This window comes from Acyrthosiphon pisum, chromosome X (genome assembly GCF_005508785.2).
Source record: "Acyrthosiphon pisum isolate AL4f chromosome X, pea_aphid_22Mar2018_4r6ur, whole genome shotgun sequence".
In the NCBI taxonomy this organism is placed as follows: Eukaryota; Metazoa; Arthropoda; class Insecta; order Hemiptera; family Aphididae; genus Acyrthosiphon; species Acyrthosiphon pisum.
The window spans coordinates 93,693,689-93,699,930 of NC_042493.1; positions in this window are offsets into that span (position 1 = coordinate 93,693,689).

A 6,242-nucleotide genomic window follows, 5' to 3' on the forward strand; every position below is an offset into this window, starting at 1 on the left:
ATTTTGTTTTTAATTTTATCATATTTCACTACTTCAGTATATTTCGTTTTCATGTCAAAAAATATTTACCATGAATTGTTTAAAGTAAAAAAAGTATATAATTCGAATTTAACTAATACGGAAACACTGTATAAAATATAAACACTATAATCTATAATTTAGTTTTGGGTTGGAAAAAAATTAAGTACGTTAGCGTTGTATAAACAAATTAACTTTTTTTTAACTTAATGAAAAGTTAACAAAAAGTGTGTATAAACTTTTAACTTAACTGAGTTAACCTATAGTTAAATTAACTTTTAACTTTTAACTTTTTGTTATTGGTGCATATTAACTTAACTTAACTGAGTTAAAAAAATCATTAACTTGCCCAGCCTTGGGTAGAATAAACTGGTACTGAACTAAATTAACAAAATATAGAATCAGAGGCCCATTCTGCTGGTCAGCGATCGCGGACTGGCCTGTCGGCGTATAAAATAATTTGGCCCTATATAATTTTTAAAAATGAAATATGAAAACAGACAAAAATTAATCTTATAATATAATATAACCACCGAGGTACCAATAGAGGAGAAAGGCCGGGCGATACGCATATATTAACATACAGCAGTGACGAATAATAAAACATATAACTATATCGTTATAATATAGTCGAGTACTTAAAATTTATTGGTAACAATTTGAGCGCCTAGTCTGTTACACGACAATGTGCTGTTGTATTTCCGTTATAGTAATAAATTATTACTAATAATCAGGGCTCGGACTTTTTAGCACTAAAAATAACAGAGATATGCTCTATAATATGACCTAAAAAAGTTTAAAACAAGCCAAATGTCCTAAAAACATTAAAAATAGCAAAAATGAAATTATATTCTGTTCACAATTCAAAAAAACGTATATTTATGAATCAAAAATATATATAAATATCTACGAGCTGTACAACCAATAACGGGTCATAATTGTTTACTGTTAGTCAAGGCTATTGATTTTTTTTGGCTATTGTATTCGCCGGACTACCTAAAAATAGATATGGAAAACTAATTTGAACGAAAATGTGGGTACTTACTTTTGTATGGATTCAAATAAAATGTAATTAAAATAAATTACAAATTTATTCTATTTTTTATACCGCATAATATAAACTAGATTTATGAAAATACTAAATAAAACATTAGGTATAACACAATGTAAATTAGCAAGAAATAGTACAAACATGTGAAAATATCACTAAAAACCTCATATACCTACTTAAAATATGCAAAAAATAGCAATATACAATTTTAAATTTGGAGTACCTACCTGGTAAAACAAATGTATAGCTCAGTTAATTTAATCTATATCTATTTAGCAATGCTATAAAATCCGAGTCTGGTAATATTGCATCACTTACGTCGTATTAATTCCGGAAAATTTTGTTTTCGAGCTCAGGTGCAGGAGTTCCTATATAGAAATAGTACCCTTGTCACGTCTATAATATATTGTTATACAGTTGTAATTTTGGTGTACCTATATATAATAATAATATTATATAGTACAGATAGAGAAAATATAATTTAATCTAAGCCCGGATTAAGACCTTCGGGGGCCCAGGTCATGGCTACATGGTTGTATTCCATGGGTGTTTCCATCAACAAAAACAACCCTTTAAAATAATAAAAATTCATAATAATATATTGGCTAAATAATTCTATTTTTTAAACGCAACAAAATATATCATTACACATACAAACATGGCCTTGTGCCCCCACTTACCAGTGGTAAACATGGTATAGGAGGACCCCAACACCGGTTTGTTTAAAAAAATAATAATAAAATAAATAAAAATATTCTTGTAGGCACTATAAAAGTGCACATTACCACTCAATGTAATTTTAAGCAGAGAAGACTATGGGCCCTTTATATACGTGGACAACGGTGATATGGCATATCGATAAAACGTATATTATATTGTTTGGAGAAAATAAATTTGACGATGATGGCGATAGGTATCTTAACTAGTTGTCTGCGGTGGTTTTTATTATATTAAACCATTAACTAAATAATATCGTTACTGCGAGAGACGCCTATACTATCATATAGGTATTTAATACTGCAGTGGCGTCGATTTTCAATAATATACTATACAGTGGCGACAAATATTTAAGACCCTGCCTGTGAACCCATGCATTAATAACATGTATCTGAATTCCAAGAATTTTTTTGTTTTCGGACGCACCCGTGGCAATTCTTTTATTTGACCGCTTCAAGTCTACAATATATTATTGTAATATATAGGTGCGGATGTGAAAGGCTTTCAGGCGGTGCAGACAGTGAAAATATAATATGGTTAATGGTTAACGGTATAGTGCGTAAAGGGAAGACCGTACCTTTATACGGTTTGTATTAAATGCATTTGGCGTCGATGGCGGTATCTTAAACAGCTGTCTGTGGTGGTTTTTTATATTATATTAAGTAAATAATATCGTTAATGCGATAGATGTAGTGATAGTATTATATAGCAGGGATGGGCCACTCAACGCTACCAGAGGGCCAATTTTGAATGTGCGAAAAACAGAGAACCAGAGAACATAAAAAGTAAAAAGAAATGAAACCTAATGTTAACTATAGGTACCCCTATAATTTTATAATATTATATACATATTCAATACTAGATAAGAATTCATATCTACGTTTTAAGATAGACATTATATCGATTTTAATAACTTAATAAATATAATAAAATAAAATACAGAAAAATCTTAACATTTTATATTTTTATACCTAAACTAAATTGAAATGTATAGCGAACAGGTTAGTGAAAAATGGTTTGCCGCCAGTTGCCCATCCCTGTTATAAAGGAATTTAATACTGCAGTGGCGGCAATTCGCTTTTCAATAATATAATATAGAGGCGGCAAACATTTAAAACCCAGCATGTCAACATAAGCATTAACAATAGGTATCCGAGTTCCGAGCACCCACGCCAAGACTTTTATTTGCCCGCTTCAAGTGTACAATATAATGTTATATATCTAGTTGTAATTCTGTTGTACTTATTATTATAGGTACGGATGTGGAAGTGACATTTGGCCAGTAGCGGTGAAAATATAATAAAAAAACATAAAGTAATTAAACGTAAGTATTGTACCTATTTATAATTTTACAACATTTTATAACATTTTTTACATTCAATTTTACATTATATGGCATTTCTTCGCAAACATAGTATTATGTTTTTTTCCAAATTTTATTAATATGTTAGATACACATTGATAGTTCAATTATCACCTACATGATAAGGTGTGTGGCAATCGCCAATCGTTTATTTAGTTGAAAATTATTTTTAGATTTATAGGTAGATACCTACTAACGATTACGTCGGATCAACTTTGATTGGTAAATACGATAACAATAATAATTATTATAGCTGTCGACTTTATGTGCCATGGGGCATAAGATTCTCGTTTGACAATTCACTCCGTTCGATTTTTTCGTTGTGACAGTTGTGTTGAATGTTGATACGTATGTGTGAAAAAAGCAGAGTTGAAATGAGTCAAAAACTAAAAAAACCAGCTTGCACCAGTAGTACTCTCCTTACTCTATCAGTACCAAACTGTAAATTCCAACAATCAATGATCCGCCCAATCCTCATAATATTTAGTTATAAATATGATTATAAATATTAAATATAGGTACAAAATATAACAAGATACGTGGTAATAATAATAAAAAATAAATGATTATTTAAAAATTTGTGGTTATTGTTTACTTATGTAAGGAAAGTAAGAAAATGTATAAGGCCCCCTAAACAAAAACTTTGGGTGCGCATCTGTTTCCAATATATACCAGTTGATTTTTTTTATCATTGAACAATCATTATCTCAAAAAGTATGTGTTCAAATATGGTACATGGTTTTTAGTCGTTTAAAAACAACCTTTTTACAAAATATATATACGCTGTAACCGCGAAAAAATATGTGTTTAGAAATAACAAAAGAATCAGTGATCAAATGTTTTTTATAAAATGTATGATTTTTATGTCTGAATTTTTGGCCATTTTTATTAATTATTAATTATAATTTATTTTATACTAATTTTTTTTTATTTTTTATTGTTTCAAGTAGTTGACTGGATCAAACATAATATACATTAAATAGATTATACATTTTATAAACTATTATATTAATTGTAAACATAAAAATATGTTTATATATTTTATATTTTAAAAACAATTTCATATTAAATAAAAAATAATATTGTATTATTAAATTCAATATTATTATTCAATAATAAACGTTAAAAAAAAAATGGAGGAAAATGTCCGCATCAAAAATATATCGAGGGGGCAATGTCCTACTAGACCATATAGAAGCCATGAGTAGCTGCTAGTATATTATAAAGTTTCCCCCTTACATATCTAATCATACTTTCCACACAGACCGTAAATTAAAAACACTCTACGAAGAAGCCAAACAATTTTATAAAAGATACCACAACTGTCTTTCCTCCCACTCAAACTCTTTAATTAAAGATCTTTCCTCCCTCACAATCCTAGACAGCTCTCCTAGACGCCTAAAACGCAAATGGGGCAGAGACCTTTTACATTTTAACAAAATCGATTTTGTTGAAAACTGGTTATCGTTTTTCTTGAGTAATTTGAGATGTACTGGACATTTTTTACTTTTGACCTACCAACTAGAGATAATATATAGTTGATTTAATTTAGCCGTTTGGTTGATTGGTTGCTTGCGATTAGTCATGGCTTTATTATACAAGGTTAATGTGAAAAAATAACATCTTTTGAATAATTTGTCGTAACTTTTCTTAAAAAATAAACTCGAAAAATAATATATAATTATGAGTGGAGCGTGGATTTTAATGCACTAAAAAGTGTCAAAATATGTCATAATATGCAGTCAAAATCGTGAAAATATGCAATATATAATATTTAATATGCAAGAAAAAAAACTTTAAATTGTATATAATGCTAAAAAAATTCAAAATTTGTATTCGTTAATTATTGTATAGTTTGTTTTGTAAATGTATAGCTTAAAATAATTAATAATAAATTAAACAACCTATAATTTATTGTAATTGGGTAAGTATAGGTATCAAATTATTATAACTTAATAAACAAAAAATAATTTTTAATATTTTTCTAATTTCAAATTTCGTATCAATAAACTGTTCTTATACCTAATCATTTAGTATTTTAATGAATTTCTTTTTTTTGAAACAGTTTTGTTTAAATTTTCCCTTTAATAAGCAAATAATTGAATTTTGTCAAAATATACACAACTATGTAAAAACCATTAAATATGCAATAATGTGCCGAAAAGAATTTGCTTTAATTGACTTCAAACTATTACGATTCGTAAAGATTAATGACAATAATTCCAAAAATGTCAAAAGTAAACTTATGCAATTTCATAAAAATCCATGCTCTAATTATGAGCTGTCCCTGGCAAATATTCATCGTGTATTCATATATTCAATATATTGCAATGTATATATTATTATTAATATACCTATAATAATGATTGTTGTACATTTGTTTACATGCCATTGCTAAACCATTTGCCTCGGCAAAAATGTCTACGACTAGTACGACTTATCGACTAGAAGTATACTATTCTGCGACCAATATTAACTCCCAACTAGATCCAATTTGCTATCATAAAATGCCATCAAAGTCAAAAATAAAAAAAGCATTTCTTCTACTAGTTCTACTCCAGACAGGTACGACGGACGTAAAAATAATAATTATATACACAACACTCATCATTGTAAAACAAATAAATGTATTGCCTTGTCGGATCGTTCATAATCAATAAATATGTATATAATGTGGACACTTAGCTAAATTTTATATTCTATATTTCTATGATACCTGCACATTATTAGTATAGTAATTTAATAATCTACTTATCTAAAACTAACGCGTCGTCATGATATCAATTAGGTGCAAACCGTCTGATCAGAACTATTAAAAAAGGTCCTTAGAAAACGATGCCGAATTCCAAGAGCGATTTTAATTTACCATTAACACTGTATATAGGTGGTCAGGGCCGTATTTAGGGGGGAGCTACAGGGTACTGTTGCCCCGGGCGGCCAATTTTTGACACATTTAGGGGGGCGGCCAGGCCGCCGGTGTATATTATATGCATAACGTTTTTTTTGGTAAGAATTTGCTTGAGTACCTATACTTGGATTTTTTGCATTGCATGACTATGATACATTCAATTGATTTGTCAATCAATGATAACT